This window comes from Passer domesticus, chromosome 7, assembly GCF_036417665.1.
Source record: "Passer domesticus isolate bPasDom1 chromosome 7, bPasDom1.hap1, whole genome shotgun sequence".
In the NCBI taxonomy this organism is placed as follows: Eukaryota; Metazoa; Chordata; class Aves; order Passeriformes; family Passeridae; genus Passer; species Passer domesticus.
Window position 1 is genome coordinate 57,385,431 of NC_087480.1, and position 20,422 is coordinate 57,405,852.

Consider the following 20,422-nt stretch of genomic DNA (forward strand, 5'->3'; position numbering starts at 1 on the left):
ACAAGGATCAGATGTAAAAGACGAACTTAAGAATTTATTGTGAAATAAGCCAGTCTGATTTGGCTGATTCCTGCACAGTAGAATGGGAACTTGTCAGTGGATAAAAAGTAATGATTACCCCCAAAAAAGGCTGAAAAGCCAAATTTAAGTGGAATGGTAGCCTTTCTTTGGCTATTGCTAAAGGCAATAGGAGCTTATTTCTTAATGACCCTGAAGCTGTTCATAGCTTTTGTCAAATCCCAAATTCTCTGTCTCCTACCAAGTGGGAAATTAGACTGGTCATCACCTTCTGACGCCTTTCTGTGTCCTCAGCACTAATATTAATCTAGGCAGCAGCAACCTAATGTAAATCCATCCTCACAATGACTGTGAGCAACCTGAACATTTATTTTCCCTTCATGATTCACTCCCATCCCACCCAGATCTCAAAACACAGCCTTGCTGTCTCACATGTGGAGTCTCCTTCAAATCCTATTGGTATTGTCCAGCATTTCTTTACCAAACCCACTTATGAAACCAGGGAATTCCTCCTCAGTGCCTGGAGGCCAACCAGAGTGCTTCTCTAGCCTTGAAGAGGGATAATTACACATTTTTCCTTTTGTGAGTTACAGCACATAAACAAGCCTGGTGGCTCTGAGCAGTCTGGCATCTCCAGTCACTGCTGGTGCATGAGCCACCACCATGTTCCTAAATAACAGTGGTACCACAGGAAACTCTGAAGTTAACAACCCTGCCCACCAATTTCCATGATGGAATTCTGTTCTCACAACATATATAAAATTCTTCATGTGAAATACCTGCACCAGGCTCACTCTTTATTTTCTTTCTGAGTTTCAAACAAAATAGTCCACATATTTCAGAGAGCTAAGGCAAGGAGAATGAATTGTTCCCCCACATAAAAGAACAGAATAACCCTAGAACCATTTAACTGAAAAGGCTTCAGAGTCTTCAGATCTTGAAATAGGGACTTCAAATGAGTTAAAAACCATGGAACTTATTTACTGCACACAAAAACTGTGCTATGCTTACATTATAAAGGCTGCTAATCAAGCACACAGAATGGTGTGGTTGCCTGTGAAACAGTAATTCATGTGCTTGGTGCACAGGCACCACGATTGCACTGTAAATGACACTGTCACATATGCTGCTTTCCATAAGGCCCTTGCCTCATTCAGTGTGCAGAATGAACAATGTTCAACTAATGTGTAGCTTTCAATAGTTTATTTTCCCTTCATTATTCACTCTCACCAGGCATTATTTATTGCATGCTATTCAGATTCTGCTTTGAAAACAGAATTATTCATTTCTTCATAGGCTTTTCTGCGGTGCTTATCAGAACAGTGTGAATGCTTCAGACATCAATGCATTCGTTTTTATAAACTTTCAAGGGTGTTAAGGTTACAGTTTTTGCCATTTTTACGGAACATGAACTGAGTAAGAAGCATCAGCTAAACTTGGGTGCCTAACACAAGCTGTTTAAAACCTGAATTTTCAGAATATTATACAGTACTTCATATATTCAAGATTAAGATCGCAGTGGCCTCAGCTGGAACTGTGATTGCTCAACAATTACACAGTTTACAACCCTGGGATCTCAGCTGTGTAGCACAAAACCAGAAAAACCCACAGGTAGAAAACAGCCTTGAAAAGTTTCATTTGATGTGAATAAGATGCTGAGAATCAAGAGATCTCTGGTGCATTTAGAGATGAAACCCATTTCTCTGCTATTCACTTGCCACAAGAAAAAGCCATAACAAACCCATCATTTTGCCTTCTGCAGATCCTTGCATCACTGGTTGTGTACCTTTCATTTTCTGAGCAGGAAAAGCTTTGTATTAATTCCCTACAGACTCTTGATTTCTTTCTGGAGTATATTTCATTATGCCAGCTCTTAAGTGAAGCAAACATCCCAAGAAAAAATGTAGTGTGGAAACCCATAATTTCAGATTAAAAACATTGAAGTGTATAAAATAGCTGAATTAATACTGTACAGGAAGCACAGGAGAGATCAACTTTTGTGACGTTAACTTTGTCATTTTAACACCCCTTTGTTGCAGGTTTCCTAAATGCATGTATGCACAGTCTGTATTCTTTATTAGCAGAAACCAGCCCAGCTGTTACTCCTCAGGCTCTCGTTCAGGCAGCTGCTTTTGCCATTGTTGGGCTCTAAGAAGAGGAGGACGAGTGCCCAGTGACTTAAAGTACCCATGGTTGCAATGAAACCCTGCTCAGCTAGAGCAGACCATGCTCTCTGCATGCAGTCAGGAGTTTCAGCAGCGATGCTCTGGAGTCTTTCTGGACACAATACATGTGAAATCCATGTCAGTCAACATCCACATGGCTTTCCATAGGAAAATCAAACACACAGAAGTAACACTCCAGCCAGGGCTGACAGCAGATACAGAATAATTGAGTAAAAGAAGGTTTGAGTAATGTAAGGGGCTTCTTATGATGAGTTCTATGATTGATTTTCTGCATGTTTTGTAAATCAAATTGTTCTTCAGCATAAGTGAGTTTTTTCATCATACAGTTCCTCTCAATATCCAGGGAAGTCTGGACTGCATAAATGGCAGATGTGTCTTGGTTATGCTGGCTGAGAGCTCATTTTAATGAGGGGGAGATGAGACTGAGGCAACAAACACCGAGACAAATCCTTGTTGTGGGAGATTATCTGAGAAGCTGAATAACTGTTGCAGAAAAGGTCCAGCTGGGGGCACAGAGAACTCGGATCTGCTCTTATTGAACTCTGTGAGTCAGAAACAAGTTTTCTGAGAAGTGCCCTATGCTTGTGGAGAGTTTGTATTACACACCCACCACCATCTTCTCAAACATTTTCATTGCAAAGTAGCACATTGGCAACCAAAAGAGCAGTTCAGAAATGCCAGATAATTTCCTCTTTGCACATATATTGGAGGGCTCTTGTTGGGAAACACAACAGTAGCTTTGAGCTTGCTCCAAATAGCCCTTGTTGGGTGATATCAAATTTCAAAACAGAAGGGGGGGGGGAAGAAACCCAAACCCATCAATATCACTTCCCTAAATGGCAAATGAGCCATTTAAACTAATCACACCAGCAAAGCTTAGACTTCAAAGCCTGGAGGATTCTCATCACTTCACTAGCTACTCTTTCAGAAATACCTTTCATGTTATGTGAGAAAGAAAATGAATTCTGGATGCATCCTTCTGCAGTGCACAGATACAGGCAGTTGTGCATATGAGCACAAGATAAAGGGCTCTGGAGCACCAGGAAATCACACTTACATTAATGGAAAGGTTCCTGTGCAGTGACGCGATATTCCTGCCTGGGAGCTGGCGTGAAGCACAAAAAGGGAACACTCAGCAGGGCACCTGATTGTACAGGTTGGTGTTGTTTCTTTAGAGAGAGCAGAGTGGGTGTTCAGAGAACGCTGAGCCAAAAGCTGCTCAGCCTGCTCCTCCTGGACAGTGGAGGCAAACAGGACCCGGGAGCGGGCACAGAGCCTGTCATGGCCAGGAGGAACTTTGTCACCTCAGCAGACAAGGACAGTGAGGGAAAAGGAGCCTTGAAGAAGTGCAGCACAAAGAGCAACATCCAGGTCTGAGCATCCCTACCTGCTGCTCATGCTCCTCCCAGGATGTGTGATTGTGTCCTGACTACAGCACTGCAGTGATTCCACTGCACAGCCAGACCTGTACTCAAAACTCGGTACAGACCAACACATCTGTGCCCATATTACTGCACAGGCTTCCCTGGGACAGTATTTGGTGACCTATTGGTTTAGATCCAATGATTTTTTTTTTTTTTTTCACACAAGGATTAGTTTCTCTGGGTATAGAATTAGTTAAAAATCAATTACATGGTGTGAAAGACAGAGGCACTCAGTGATGCTTACTCATTCTCCTAATTGTATGGATTCAGTCATCTCTATATTTCCTCATTTTCCACATATTGTATTTCTTACTCACAGGTTTGAAAAATCACTTTTCCCCCCAATAATATTGGTGCTTTCTTGCTGTAAAATATTGAATTTTTTTCCCCACATCCTCCACTCTGCACAGGTATTCCTTTTGCTACTCTTTTTTACTGTTTTGACCTGGCTGAATATAGTCATCATTAACACAACCAGAGAACTGTGTGTTACAGTCATGGAATGCAGAGCATTTAAAAATTAAATTGCTGGATCAAATTAATTTAGATCTCTTGAAACAGCCAGTTATCCTGAGTAGGCAGCTGATTTAAGGACATGGCTCCTGCACTGGGCCAAGCAAGAATCTGCACACAATATCCTCCTTCCGTCAGTGGTCAGCAGCAGGCGTTTGGGGAAAGAGCAGAACCCACACAACCCACAGACTTCAGAGAAACAATACTTATGGGAATTCCTGCCTGACAGATTTTTCCTAGACCATTATCATTACTACCAACAGTGAGTTTAGTTTTAACTAGAACTGTTAATTTACAAAGTATTTGATAATAACAAGGCCTTGTATGGCAAGATTGGATGTTCCCACTGATACAAGAAAGCACCCAAACTATAGAAACTGTTTGGGTGCCATCTGGAATTAGCATTATTTTTGGAAGACTGGATCAATGTGCATGAGGTTGTGAAGAATATCCACCATCCCTGCCCACACTGTCTTTGCTTTATAAGGAAAAGATGTACAGTTTCCAGAGCTACTATTGTAGCTTTCATGAATACAACACATGTTTACAGAGAGATTTATCAAATCAAGGAAGATTTACTATTTTGTTGTCAAAAAAGTCCCCAGAAGTCACAGTGAAGGATGAAGTTGGGTGAATAAGGAGGCTTAGATCAAGAACTGAAACAGATGCTGCTGCTGTGGACTACACAACCCATTTGACATGCTGTGCAGAAAACATTGTGGCTGCTATGCAAAGCTTAGAGCTCAAGAGCAGGAAAATAAGGATGCAACTAAAGCAGGATGGATTACTCAGACAGCAACTGAAAAGGGAAACATAACATTGTGGGTATTACTTTAGAGCCATTTCCTTTCACATTGCAGTGTTGACATCTCAGAAATTCAGTGTAAAGTCATGCCACTGAAGCATATCTGACCTCCAAATAAGAGCCTGTTTCAGAAACAGCAATGCCCAATTTACTGGAGTTATTTCAATCCAAGCTCACAGGGCTCTCATTGCACACATCAAGATTTAGCTGGGTTTGAATGATTCAACAGGGAGCAGGATCTCTACCAATGACCACCTCAGCTCTCTGCCACACTGCATTTCCCAATATCAGAGCACAGCAAACACCTTTCTTTGCTTCCAGGTACATTACTTCCAGATAATAGTTTGGAAGTTATGGATAGTCTTTGTTATGGATAATAATCCATAACAAAGTGGATGTGCATCACCAGATCCACGTGCCAGCACCACTCTCGGGAATGGAGGGCACAGGATTTGCAGTGGAAGGGGGAGGAATTGTTTTGTTTTGGACACTGCAGGCCCCAGGTGGGGTGTGGGCACCCTCCCTGTCCCTTGCTGGGTGTGGCAGGCCAGCCTTGCTGCAGCTCTAAAATGCTCCCCCTCTGCAAGAGAGCTTGTGAATCCAATGGTTTCAGGTTACAAACAATGGTACATTCATGGACTTGTTTGAACCAAAGTGGAACACCGACTGACAAACAGAAGTTTGAATGACAAATTAACTCATTAAAAACAATATTTATGAAACTGAAAGTACAGTTGTTCAGAAACTCAGATGATCCCTATCAGTACATCTCTGATAATAATGCAGCAAGCTGTTCCAGATTAGATTTTCTTTCTCTACTTTATCACCCTTTCTATTTAATATTGGCCTAGATCTCATTTATATGGAGTGGGCATGCCTAGAGACTTTACTGCATTAAATTAGAAACTGTATTTCCATATTATCTGTGACATTCACATGCACCTCTATTGATATTTTTCCTTGGTTAATTAAGCACTGACTTGAGTATTAGCTTACATCCTGGCCTTTCTCTCAGAGGTGATTGTGAGCTCTACATTCTCTCCAGGAGCAAATATACACCAACTGTGATAATAAGTGTACAAATTGTCTTTGTTATACCTTTTGCAGAGCCTGTCTTCTGTCTTATTCCCACACTTGTATTTAATATTTCCTCACCATTACATAATCTGCACCAAATATTTTGTCTCTGAGGAGTCACAGAATAGTTGAGGTAGGAAGGAACCTCTGGAGGTATCTATTCCTACGCTTTGTTCAGGGCAGAGTCAGCTAGGACAGGGTGCCCTGGGTTGTGTCTAGTCAGGTTCTGAGAATCTCAAAGGATGGAGACACCACAGCCTCACTGGGTAACCTGTTCCAGTGCTAAACCAACTCATAGTGTAAAAGGTTCTGACATTCATATGGAATTGCCAGCATTTCAGTTTGTGTTCATCATCTCTGTTCCTGTGACTGGGGTCCAGAGAGAAAAGTCTGCTCCTGTCCTCCTTACACACCAAGCCACATTTGCATTCATAAAAAGCATCTTTAATGATGCAACTCACTCCTGGGTATCTGGGCACCTAACTTCAAACCTCTGAATATCACATGCATGTGTGTGCTTTAAAACACAAAGCCTGGCTGGGTACCAGGAAGCTGGGTAAAGTTTAGTATGTCAGTAGCCAGGGATCTGAGATTTCCTGGTGTTATACTACAGAGGAGAGCTGGAAATGCCTTTGTTCCATTAGTAAAATGACATGACACTGTTAATCGCCAGAAAGTATTTTCCACAGAAGTAGGAAAAATATTCTAGTGCCTTTTAAGAGGGAATCAACCCAGAAACATTGAGGGAAGAGCCACTGTGCATAAAATAATATGGTGTTTTCCTGAAGAGCTGAAGAAACTGATGCTGATCAGCATTTCCCTGGTGCCAGCTGGCATCAGATGTTAACCACAGCCAGAGGCAGCAATAGCAGCTCTAATATCTCCTGGGGGAAGTGAGTACACAGCTGCCCCTCTCACTTGCAGCTAAGATCCCTGGCATCAGACTCATCTCACCTGTCACAGTGCTTCAGAGGGTATTAAAACAATTCTGGAACTGGAGGAGAGCTTCACCTACAGAAACGTGGATGAGTCACCTTTCCTGCAGCAGTGCTGAGCTGTGCGTGGATACGAGACAATGCTGCTCACTCTAGGTGTCTTTGCCATTCTCTGAAATGATGTAAGGCTGAAGCTCTAAGCAGTGACTTGGGCAGACAGGAATGCTCGAGCTGTGCATGAACAGGCCCGTGAGGGGAAGCTGTGTGCGCTGCCTCACTGATCCCATGTGCTCAGGAAAGTGGAATTTGGGAGTCCCTGTCTTTTCTTCCAAATGGACTAAAAAGAGCATGGCTGACCCACCCACCATTTAGTATCACAGCTTGCTCTTAAGAATTCATATAAACAGTCATAAAGCGTTATTAATAATGTTTTTCTAACATAATAATGAGCAAAATCTGATGCTTTATAGCATTAATGCTTTATGATTTCCCTGGCACTAAATGAGGTCATTACTGTGCTGCTGATCTCTGTCAGACCCCAAAAGGGGATGGTGTCGAGATGTCAGCACTGAAATGACCATGCAAGTGGCCTGGCTGTACAAGTTTTGGTTTTTTCACACAAGTCAATGAAGCATAGAGTGACTGTCACTGCCCTTTGTCTGAAAACAGCAGCAAGAGAGCAGAATACATGTGCAGCCTCACAAGGCATTAATCAGTTTCTGGCACCATTTAATTACTATCTATTTTATGGTTTTGACAAAGTATTCAATGGAATTAAAGCCTCTTCACTTTCAGCCATTGTTATCCAATTTGGCTTTAGTGAAATTGCATAAACAAGTACACAATCTCAGCATATTTCAGCACAATTTATGGCTCCAGGGATGTAAGTTCCAGGAACAATTTGATAGAAAATAAACATGATTATTAATAGAAGTGATAAAGGAGTAGGATGATAAAGCAATGTGACTATCACACAAATACCTAATGAAATAAAAAAATATCCATTATTTTCACCCAGCTACGTAGATTTAAAAGAGATTTAAAATCTATTTTAGCTTCCTGTGTGAATAACGAGCTTACATGCATGTTCTCAAGAGGACAGAATGGGGCTTCAAAAAAGGTTGTTTGTGTTTTCCCCAGACTTGTACAAAAGGTAACAGAGGTTATACAGGAGGCTGTAAATTTACAGTGATGCTGTAAGCAAAGGAAAGGAGATAGAAAGATGGAACTACCATATGACACATTAAGGAGTAATAATACAAAAGCAGCTCAGATTAGAGCACCCACTGCTTCTACCGTCACAGCTACTGATAAACTGAAAAATGAAGTTGTTCTGAAGGAGGAAAAGCATGAGACTGTATGACTGGCAAGCTCTTAACAGGGATTATAAATATACATCTCTCCCTGATGAGATATTCAGCAGTGAATGTGCTTGAAGATACGATTTTAATGGGACTGAACTGGACAAAAAACATATTAATAATGCCAGTAAAACACACAAAGCAGACTTCAAGATAATGTTTATCTGTCCTACAAAAAGTGATATGGAAAAACTGCTCAGCACATGAGGTTGTAGAGTTTAAAACTGGATGAAGCATGCACCATCATCAATCATGCACAAAATTGCTGCAGTCTATTTTTTATGGATTTGTAGAAAGACATCTCAGAAAAGCTGACGTACTACAAATGACTACATCTGTCAATTCGGTAAATTGGAAATTTATGCCTCCTCCTCCCTCTCCTCCCCATCACTTCCCAAGCAAATGGGAGAACTCACTCTTCCATTGAGAACCACCCTCCTTGTGCTGGTCATCTGTCAGTGCAGCTAGAGGGGCCACGAGCAGCCTGAAGTTTGCAAGTGGCACATACAGGAATGCAGCCAGAGAATTGTTCTCTGCCATGGCCTGATCAGTAAAACCTGAGGGAGTCATCAGTGAGCAACAAGGGGTGGCTTCAGCATGAGAGGCACAGAAGGCTGCACAAGTAGCACCAGAGAAAGCTGCTAAGATTTAAGGCCCTTGATAATTAAAAAAAGTTCAAAATTCTTGGAAGAAAGATCCTTTGGGTATAAAAGATGAAAGGCATTGTCAGTAGAACTGAGCACTACTAGGAGTTCAATGCATTTAGCCACCCATGGTTTGAACAAAGGGTCTTCTTCTTCTTCTTCTTCTTCTTCTTCTTCTTCTTCTTCTTCTTCTTCTTCTTCTTCTTCTTCTTCTTCTTCTTCTTCTTCTTCTATGTCTTCTTCTTCTTCTTCTTCTTCTTCTTCTTCTTCTTCCTTTTTTCTTCTTCCCTTACTCCTTTTTTCTCTTCTTAGCGTAGCATGTACATTCTCTAGTTTTATTCAAATATCCTTAAAAGAACAACTGTTCTTTTAAATGTAATAATTTTAATTACAGCTTTGTGCTTCTGTTTAAAAGTCGTCAAGATGTACAATAGTCACAGCAGTAATTTTTAAGAAATTTTAATCAGAAATAAATCAGTTATGCTCTTCTGGCTTTAGCTGTTCACTGAGAAGTGGCACATTCCCTCCTCAGTCTTTTGCTGCCACTAACCACAATGGAAGGCACTTCATGAATTCGGTCTCAGTGCTGCACAGCTCTCTGCTGATCTCCTCATATCTAGAGGTAGAGCAGGTGGGATTTTCAGTTGGTCCAGCTCTTGGGATGGACACTGGCTGTGGGTTTCAACAGACAGCTCCTGTTTGCCAGGCATCCGTGCTTGGATATCCTTGGAAGCTTTTCAGGATTCCAGCAGAAGTACTTGTTAGCCAGGCCCACTTTGATATGGCATATGAATTGATGCTTCAATAGGGCATCAGGCCAAGGAATTCAAGATGCTTTTCCTTTTAAACCAGTGTAGAAAGTTTAGATTTCCTCAGATCAAGCCATAAGACAGCCCTAACAGAAGGTAGGAGACAATACCAGCATCCTCTATGTCAATTTTCCATTTGGAATCTGTTCAGAGGCAGATTTTTTCATTTTCTTTTTCCTTTTGTCTTTTTTCCTTTAAAGGCCTTTATTTGCCATCTTTTCATCTACCTCTTTTCTCTTTGGTTCCTAGTACTTTTGGCTAATACAGCAGGATATTAGTCTCCCACAGAAAATGCTGCTAATTAGTTTATTTATGTATTCATCACCAGCTTAATCTTGCAGGGTACAACTCAACTATCAGGGTATTTGGAAGAAATTCTGCTCACCTCCATTTCTGCAACATGTTTGTACCAATCTGTCTTGTGTTTTCTTAAGGATTTATAAAAAGAAAGTATGAAGACAGACTTATCTCCTCCTGTGGTTTGTCTACAGACCAAATTTTGTCACCCTTCCTCACACTGAGTGGTCACTTATGACGTATATTCTTTAATTGATTTCAGTGGGATTTCTCATGTAGCATGCATGGTAAAATCTGGCTTCATAAGCATAAATAAATGCCCTTCTCCCCCAAGCAAGGAAGGGCTTCAAAAGAAAGACTCTCTATGCTCAGAAAAAGACCCTTATTAATTCCAGAAAATTAATACAGCAGCACTAGCAGGACCCCAGGTTCTGACATACAGAACCAAGAGGTCAGTTCTGTTTTCAGTATAAGAACTAGAAGGATTGAATGCCACTATTTCATCTCATTCAGTGGCCTGACATCCTCACTTGGCTCAATTCCCCTTTATGATATGATCCATTTTGCTTAAATGGTTCTGCCACTCCCTTCTGTTTTCATTAAAGGTTTAAATCCCTCTTCAATCCTATGGAGATCCAAGCCTTTTAAAAGCAAAAGATTGCTTTAAAATGTCATTGATGTTTATCCTACCCTCAAACTATCCAGAAATATGGTAAAACTCACATTATATTCCCACTGTCAGTAGATAGCTTTTGTAATTCAATAATAATATAGGTCACTGTTTGATACACAGATTCCTAAAAATATATATAGCTTCAAATAGAATCCAGTCTAAAGAACCACAGGAAACCTCAAAAAACAAACAAAACAAATTCCTGATGTTTTTTGGCTTCTGTTCCACTACTAAAAGTAGCCTGGGGTCCTGAGAGCAGCTGGCCCCATGGCCACCTTCCACCAGAGACTGGCATTTTGGCCCCCTTTAAACCAAAGCTCAGACTGGAATTTATTTCCAGTGGCTTTGCCCAAATAAAGGTCTTCAGGCAGGCAAAGGGTGCAGTTCTAACACCTCCAGTAGCAAGGGAAAGGCTTTTCTACCCTATCAACCCATTTACTTTCACCAATGTCCAGTTCTGTTCATCAGTTCCACAGAAGATGTAAATCAGCTGAGATGGGGCTGAGGAGACACAGAAAAAGATCAAAGGTTGAACCAGCAGGGTGACATTCTTATCTCCCTGCTTTTGCACGCTCCAGAATCCACATCTTTGAACAAGAGGAATGAAGATGCCCAGTTCATAGGACACATGGAAGTGCAGCATTGCTTAGAGGTCAAACTGCTGCTGCTGTTTTCTTGGAAAGTACTTGAGTCATCAAATAGATATAGACAGGTACTGCTGCAAGCTGAGTGCCTCTCAAGCCCAAGGCTAGAGATAAGCACTTTTGTATTGATTGCAAACCAGTGTATTCTGAGATTTCCATTCTGAAGGAATTTTATTCCAAGGAAAACAAAAATAGAAGAAATTCCCTCCATCAAAATGAAGGAGGAGGGAGCTGTTAATGACAGCTGGATTGCACCCAGCATTGGTTAGGTCATGCCCACACCACTGCAGCACTGCATGGGTTCAGCTGCAGTGGGGCCAGAGCACTTCTACAGCTGCACCAAGGCTGGCAGGCAAGAGCCAGGCAGGGGAGGCTGCCTCTGGCTGCTGAGCAGCTGAGCAGCCCAGGGGCCTGTGTACACCAGCATCTTCCTGGGACTCAGGTTGGGGGCACGCAGGGAGTCCCAGGAAAAGCAGCTCCAGGTGCACTGGCACTCAGCTCTGCTGTGCCCTCCTAACAAAGAGCTGCCTGGAGGCAGCATCAGCTGAAACGCCAGTCTGGATTATCCTCTGCTCTTGGACTCACCAGACAGGAGAAAGAAAATAGCACTGAGCCTGCTGTGGAATATCTGGATTCAGGAATATCTGGTTCCTGCTAAATCACAAACGTCTTGTGGAAACACACATAAATGACAGGGAAAGGACAATTCACTGTCAGTTAAGTTTCTGTATCTCCACAGAAAAGTGCCACGAGAGAAGGCAGAAAGCAGCAACCTAAACAAGAAGAGAAATTATTCCAGGAGGTCAGCACAGCTCTGTGTGCCCCAGCCCCGGGCCATGGCAGGCTGAGAGCCTGTGCTGGCACAGGCACTTCTGAGACACTTTACAGCATATTGAGGCTTCCCAGCAATGCAAAAATACTCTGGAAATTGTTTCCAATCATTCTGCCTTCCCATTCTCAACTGAAATAGAGGATTTGGCTTCAAAAATGTCAGTTGCATGAAATGGCTGAGATAAATACCAGGGTAACAAGTTTTTTTAAAAACCTGCGAAGTAGATGGACAATTTTAATGTGAACGTTGTAACATATTTAAAGAATTAGAAATTAATTAGCTCAAGGTAATGTCAGTCAAGATTTTGCAGAAAAACCATTAATTTTTAGAATAGCTGTAGTCATGTTAGAATAAACATTTAAGAAAATAAAAATAGAAGACTAATTTATTACACCTGAAAAATTTGTAAAGCACTCAGTGCTTTCCTAAGCCATATGACTTTGTAAACTTGCATTTCATCCACCCAAATTAATTTCACAATGTATTTGGAAAACTTTTGGAGAGTTTTTTGGGCCCATTCTGAATGAGTCAGAAGCTGACAAATTCAACCAAAATGGAAAAGAAAATTGCTACAGACACATTTCAATAACTTTGACCAAGGTTAACTCCTTTCTTCTTTCCAGTAATGTTTTTTGTCTCTCCCATTACACTATACCAAAAAAGGGAAGGGCCAATATGCAGCAAGTAGATAAACCTTGAAAAAAACCCAGGAAAACCACTAAAGATTTCCCAAGCAACTTCTTGAAACACTCCTGGACAAATTCTTTAGGGCATCAACAGTGTGCTAATTTTAGCTGGGACAGAGTTAATTTTCTTGCTGGTAGCTTGTATGGGAGTGTGATTTGGATTTGTGCTGAAAAGAAAGTTGATATCACAGGGATGTTTTAGTTATTGCTGTGCAGATCTTACACAGAGCAAAGGCCTTTTCTGCTCCTCAGCCCACCCCACCCACGGGCTGGAGGTGCACAAGGAGCTGGGAGAGAGCAAAGCTGGCAGAGCTGACCCCAAGTGACCACGGGAAATTCTGGACTCTTTGGTGTCAGGCTCAGCATATCAAGCTGGGGAAGAGAAGGGACCTTCAGGGTGGTGGTGTTTGAATTCCCAAGTCACCTCTACTCCTGGGGGAGCCCTGCTGAACCCCTGTCTGTCCATGGGAAGTGGGGAATGAATTCCTTGCTTTGCTTTGTCTGTGTGCTTTGGCTTTACCTGTTGAGCTGTCTTTGTCCAGCCCAGGAGTGTTCTCACTTTGCTCTTGGGGTCTCTCCCCCTCCTGCTGGTGGACAGTGAGTGAGAGGCTGTGAGGGGCTGAGCTGCCAGCTGGGGTTACACCATGGCTGGCAGAATGCTCATCTCCAACCTCATAAAGGCTTCCACAAACCTGCAGCTAGATCTATTTACATATATGTATCATGGAAACACTTTGAACTGATTATTATTTTCTATTATTTATTTCTTCACCACCACCAACACATACATAATTTATCTGATGCACAGAATGATGAACAAGGTAACACGGACTCTTGCTACTGCTGGCGATAATCAGAGATTTTTTGTCTCTCTAGACTAATTTTTATTTCATGCTTGTGAGTTTTGGGACTTACCATGAGGTCTGAGCATCAAAGCAGTGCAGCAGAGAACAGGACAAGTTTGCCACATATTTTAACACCAGAGGCAGCTGCTTCTATTGTCTACTGGCTAGAACCTGTTATACAACACATGGTACAAAGAGCAAAATTGATTAAAACATTTCATATGGAAGACAGCATTGAGGAATTATATAGTGATGGGTGACAAAATATTAATTAGATATGGCAAGCTATCCAGGGGAATGAAAGACAAAGAACAGGCAAAACCTGCTCGTCCTTACTGGCTTTGAACTACTGACACATCAAGCAGGAGCTTACTGCATTCAGAGCCAAAGTCACGAATAATTTGACACTTCTCAGAGGACTGTTGATTTTACCAGACATTGAAGGGCAGTAAAAAGTTTTTCCTAGTGTCAGAAGTGGCAAAACTGCCACTGATGCTATAATTCAGGCTTGAAGCCCTGGAATAAAATGATTTGAAAGTCTTTTCAGTTATAGCTTTTTCTCTGCCTAAGCAATTATTTAACTATATTTATATTTTATAAATATTTCATATTTATATTTCTTTTGTGTATTTCTTCCCTGCCGACTCCTCCTTTGCAGGAAGTGGCAAAAGACGAGCCTTTCATAATAAAAATATGCAATTTACTAAGATTAGTATCATTATTTGTTGATCTTTCTTCTCAACAAATATGCGAGCTGTACAGTAAATATAACAAATAGAAGCAAGCGAGTGAGGTGAATTAAAGAACTAAATATTTTTAATCAGTGTGACTAGATTAAACAGCTTCTTAAATATTTCAATGTGGCAATCCTTTAGGAAGTGTTTATGACAAGCTTATAACAGTGCCAGGCAAAAGACAAAGTGGAATCCATCCAGGCTCATCCATATTTAAATGTGTGTGCTCAGTGCAAGCACGGCTCAGGGAACGGGATGACATCTCCAGACTTGCGATAGGTGGCAGCAGGAAGGCTGGCAGAGCAACCAGGAGAGATGCAGGAGAAAAACAGAGAAGCTGACAGCAAGAAACCATTTGAAGGTGTAAATAAGCTCAGGAGAGAAAAACACAAAGAGAATGCAAGTCCTGCAGGCCAGGGTGGTCTATAGGTTGCAAGGCTATGCCAAACGTCTTGCAAAATTTTTACCTTGGGATATTGTGAGAATCTGAGTGAAGAAAAGACACTTTCTATAAAATAATTTGGTTCTCAAAATTGTGAACAAACTATTTAAGAAAAAAGGGGTGAGGGAAATATGAGATGCAATAAGGTGGCCAGATATTTTGGATACATTAAGAGCTTCAGGCTGCCAGGAATGAGAGGAAGACAGTGGGAATGGATCTAGCCCTCATGGACAGCAGCCTAAGTGAAAAAGCAATGGGAAAAGAAAACATTTCCAACGTTTTTCTGTCTGAACTGTTCCAGGTGCTGTGGCTACAGCCTGTCTTTCTGAGGTGGAAACTTCTGCAGTTCATCATGCCCTGCCTGCATGGCACATATGACTTTAACAGTCACTGCAGGGATGTGGGTGTCCCCAAATTGCTGGAGGCTCGGCTGTCCACATGCCAGCCCTTCCACCTTTCATTTCAGGCCAGTAATTCAGTTATGGAAACAAAGTACAGCTCATATTTTCTGCCAACTCAATTTATTCTCTCCATCTGGAACACAGTCCAGCATTACAATACAAGATTAATCTTTTCCAAGATACCCATCTGCAGAATATAAGCTATCAAAAGGTTAAGTTCCATTCTGTCTCCAGCTTCTACCACTTTTAAACACTGACAAAACCTCAATTTTTCCACTATATCATTTGAAACTAGCCAGTAGAACAATCCCTTTAATTTCTCTTCCTCCCCAATGAGATCACAGCTTAGTCCCAGTCTCAGAGGGTCTCTCTGGGATATAAGCAGTTATCAGATGTCTGGAATTAGAGCAACATATATATTTATATGTATAATGGAGTATATCTGAATATGGAATGGGCAAATTTTCTTTGAGGGAGAGAATCAGTGAATAGACAGTCCAAGACGAAGAAAAAAATTGTCATCACAAGTCCTACTCCGGAAGCCACATCTGAATTCACAGTGATATTCTACCCATAAACAGAATTTGCTTAAAGTGGCCAATTAGAAGGACATTTAAAAAGCAGTCAAACAATGGGACAAATAGATGAACTCTCAGTAAAGCTCTGGGAACAGTGTGAGCACTAAGGAGAAGCATCACAGAAACAATGACCACACGTGCCAGCAGCACTGCCCTAAACACGAGAGATCAGGCACACTGAGCCATGAGTTATCCTGTGTTCTGATCAATGCCAAAGGAAAAAAAAAGCATCTACTGCACTGGTAGCTCTCCAGATTACTGGATTTACTCTGTAAGAGCTGCCAGTGTAATTGGTGTGCACAAGCAGCAACACGAGATGAAAATGTGCCTCAAGGAAGTGAAGAGGCCAAACAAATAGAACAGGAAAGGAGAAAATAAAAAAGGGGGATTACCATATCTATCCTTCTTGTTTCCTTATTGCCAGTATTTTGCACGAATGTTCTGCAGTTATAATACAGCTCAGAGACCTCACAACCCAGAGACAAAACTATAAATATGTCAACAGTGGCATTGTTCACTTGGATCTACACAAACTTTTAGAAAGGGGGAAAAAAACCCAAAAGCAAACTTCTGAATTTGCCTGATCTCCAGGTGTTGGGTTCTTTTTTTTTTAATAAGCACCAATTTAAGTTTGAGGTCAGTAGTCTCAGAATCCTCAGTATTTAATTAGCATTAGGCACACAACCAGGCACTGTTGTACCTAACTTGTGGTTTGGGGCTTAGAGTTGTAGGCTTTCCACTGATAGCAATTGGGGACAGTCACCCTCAGGAATTACACCTTCATTAGTACGAAAACCCTCTCTGTTAATTGTTGAGTAATCCTAATTCTGCTTTTAAAACACTGAATGCAAGAGCTGCTCCTTACAGCATTGCTACCTTAAAAACAGATTAATTTTAATATATGTAGACACTGATGCTTTCTTTTGTAACACTGTATGCACAAAAAACTTTTTCTGCTCCTGCCAATATCCCAATTTGCATGCTTTCTGTCACATCAAATGAAACTGCTCATTGGAAATTGGGACATAAGCTGCCACTTGCATTCATGAATATGTGCCCGATTTCCTTTAGCACTTGACATTGTAATGTACTCTTGAGCAGCTCTGCAGGTGAGAAGGCCACTCATTATCAGCAGCCACTGGAGATAAGAAATATGTGGGAAAAGCTTATCTGAATCCGAAGAATTCCACTTTAGCAAGTTTTTCACACTATTCAGGTTCTTAAAAATAAACATGAAAGAAGCTTTTCTCCCTCTCTGTTTCTAGAGATGGGTCTCTGCATATTCACAGCAACCTGCACAAGGATTTCTGTGCTGCACATCCACTCTTTCCTGCACTGCACTTTACAGGGTGAGAAGTGAGACAGGGTGGCTCTCCCACAGCAGCAACAAGGGGCTTCAACCCATTAAACTCATTAAAAGGTGCTTCAGTGCAGCGAGGTTCAGATGAGCACGTGTGTCTGCTCCACAGAGACCACAGCTGCTCCATAACACACTAAACACTCCAAACTTCAGTGTCACGATAAAAATAAAGCCATTAAAGTGACCTGCTGAAATAATGTGTACAGTCTAACATAATGATTTATTAATTTGTAATTTATCTCCGAATGCACACTGAACATAGCTACAAAAGTGTAAAAGCATCACTCCCTTCCTGGATGAAATAGATCTCTGTTGGAGCTGCAGGTCTCGCAGGATCAGCCTTGTTACAGCTCAGTGGGAGTGGAGAGGGTTCAGCAGATTGTTCACACTGGGTTTGCCCACAGGATGAACACAGATCTGGTTAGAGCCTTGAGCTCTGTCCACTATGCTGCCTGTCCCATGTCTGATCAGCTGAGTGGTCTGCAGGCTCATATTGTACTTAGCCTGATCAATTGGCTCAGCCAGCTGAAAGGGCTCTGTCTGCAGTGACTCAGAAGCTACCTGGTAAAAAATGCACACCCATTTCCACGAGAGATCCTGCTTCCATGGAAGACAGGCATCATTCTCACTGACTTCAGACAATTCAAAGTCAACCTACCAGCAGTTTGGCCAAAAAAAAATTAATCTTATTTTCAAATCCAGATAATTCAATTTAACACTCAGTTTTTAACTTTTATCTTTTTTTCCTCAGCATTTTATTATTTTGTCTTTATTTTTTCCTGTCCCAGCAATGGTTGTCCAAGGAAACCCATTCATCTCAATGTTTGTGAGACTGACAGGGCTCATCACCAGCTCACAGAAATGATGGAGATAAACAACATGCAGTTTATTCAGATTAATGGGTGTGATGACACCGAGCTCATGGCAGGAGCAAACAAAAGGCCTTTACAAGCTAATGATGACTATTGCTCTGGTGAACTATGAGCAATTTCTACAGACTGGAAATTGGCAATTAAAAGATTCACTATCTGCTAAAGGCATCTATTAATAATAAGCCTTCCTCAAACAAACAAGGGATTTTGAAGATAAATTGTCAGCCACATCTCCTTCATCTGGGTGCCCCAGGAAGTGGTTCTGCCACAGAGTAACTCAGTCTGCAGCAGAGAACAGCTTTCAAATAAAGGAATGTTGCTTGAGGAGTAAGACTTAGCCTGCAGCTGAATATTTCAAGATTTCACATTCTGATGGAAAGAATTTTATTTACAGTTTGATGGCACTTCAGGTTTGCTGGGAATAAAAACAAACACATGAAATGAACTACTGAGAAGTGATTTTGTGTGGTCATAGCTCTGTAATACATCTATGGTGACTACTTTGAGGGCTGAGTTCAATTGGATTGCTTTGGATTTGTATCACAGCACTATATTCTATTCCCATTTGAACTGGCATAATTCTGGAGTACTTTGATTAACAATAGTGGGATTATTCCAGATTTGAAGGCAGGTTGCCTTTGAACTCTATCATATGAGCAGGACAATCTAGGACAGTGGCTACTTGAACACAGGGCACCCAGCTTTTTTAGAAGCCTTTTTACAGCATTGAGGTGAGGCATCAACAAGGACAAAGAAACCTACACAAAAAACCAACAAAATTAAAGATAAGATTAGGTTATTTACAGAAACTTTCCAGATTCACAAGGATTAGAAATATGCTGATGAAAACTATATTTTTTCTTATTGTTTCTGAAATCATTAATCATGGTGCTGAAAATGAAAACTATCATTTAGATGCAGCTGGAAAAATAACTTATCCACAGCTGAACTGGAACCAGCTCCTTAGAAATCAGTAAATGAGCAAATTTTTAATCATTACTAAGTGCAAAATTATGCAGAAGTGCTGAGGGCTGCCAGACTACATTCTCTGCAGCTGTCTTAGCAAAGGAGTAGGGAAAAGGAGGAATAGATTTCCACTGCAGCTATTGCTGTCTGTGTTTCTCTCTTACCCAGTACACCACGACCCTTTACTTTGTAGAGAATATGGAAGGATACTCCAATGCATCCTAGGCAGCAGCTCCACAAGCTCACAGATGTGACAAAGCTGCACCAGGGATACTCCGTCCCCATTCCAGAGGAGAGGTGTGCTCAGTCCAGCCTGAGTCACAGCAGGCAGCTCTTGCCCTGTGACAGGCTGCTCTTACTACACAAGCATCTAAAGGCTCCTTCCCGTGAACAAGACAGCAAGGTTATATTTCATGATCAACCAGATTTAGTTTGAGAGAAATGTTCTTATTCACAAAAACCAGCCATGAATCAATAGTAAATGTAGCAACACAACTCCTGAAAATGAAACGATTTTCCTGTGAAAGAACAAACTGAAGTGCAATTTTATGATTCTATAATTCTAAATTTTCTTTGAAATGTAACTTAATTGTACCATGCCAAAGTATTTATTAGATAGAAAGGTAGTAAAATGTACTACTAAAGCATTAAGTTGAACTCCACATAGCACACTGATGGAAAGCTCCATACTTTTAGGAGAGCAACCTATCCATAAGACATGACAAGCAGCAGATTTGTTTTGGCTCTTTAACAAACACTGTTTGTTTGCTAAAGCACAACAAATTGATATGTTGCTCTATGTGCTGTATGCTCAGGATTTCACAAAATGAATAACAAATCAGACCACATTTAACGTTGGAGGAGCACCATTAAAGTACCTTGCAAATGTCTGTGTCACAGGTGTTTGCTGCAGATTCTACCCTGATGAACACACAGCTGGTTATCATCATATAAGGTAGAGTTCAGATAAAAGGAAGATGCGACATGTTGGTTAATCAGGGAGAAGACAAAAAGAAAAAAAAAATTATGCTTCTGTCTCTAACTCTGTTTTCTGCATCACTGAGCACTGAGACACAATGTCATTTATTTCAACCATATAAACCATGACCACATATTTGCAGATGCAATTACTTCAACTTTATATTCACTAGCTTGGAAACAAGCCCCATTTGTCTGCTTCCTCAAGGAAAATAGGAGCCATAATGCAGAAGTGGAGAACAGAGATGTCACATCCTTTCAATTCACCCTCGCAGCTTCCTCGTCTCCAATACCAATCACTGTTCCTGAGTTTCTGGGGACAGGTTTTTATACATCTCACAG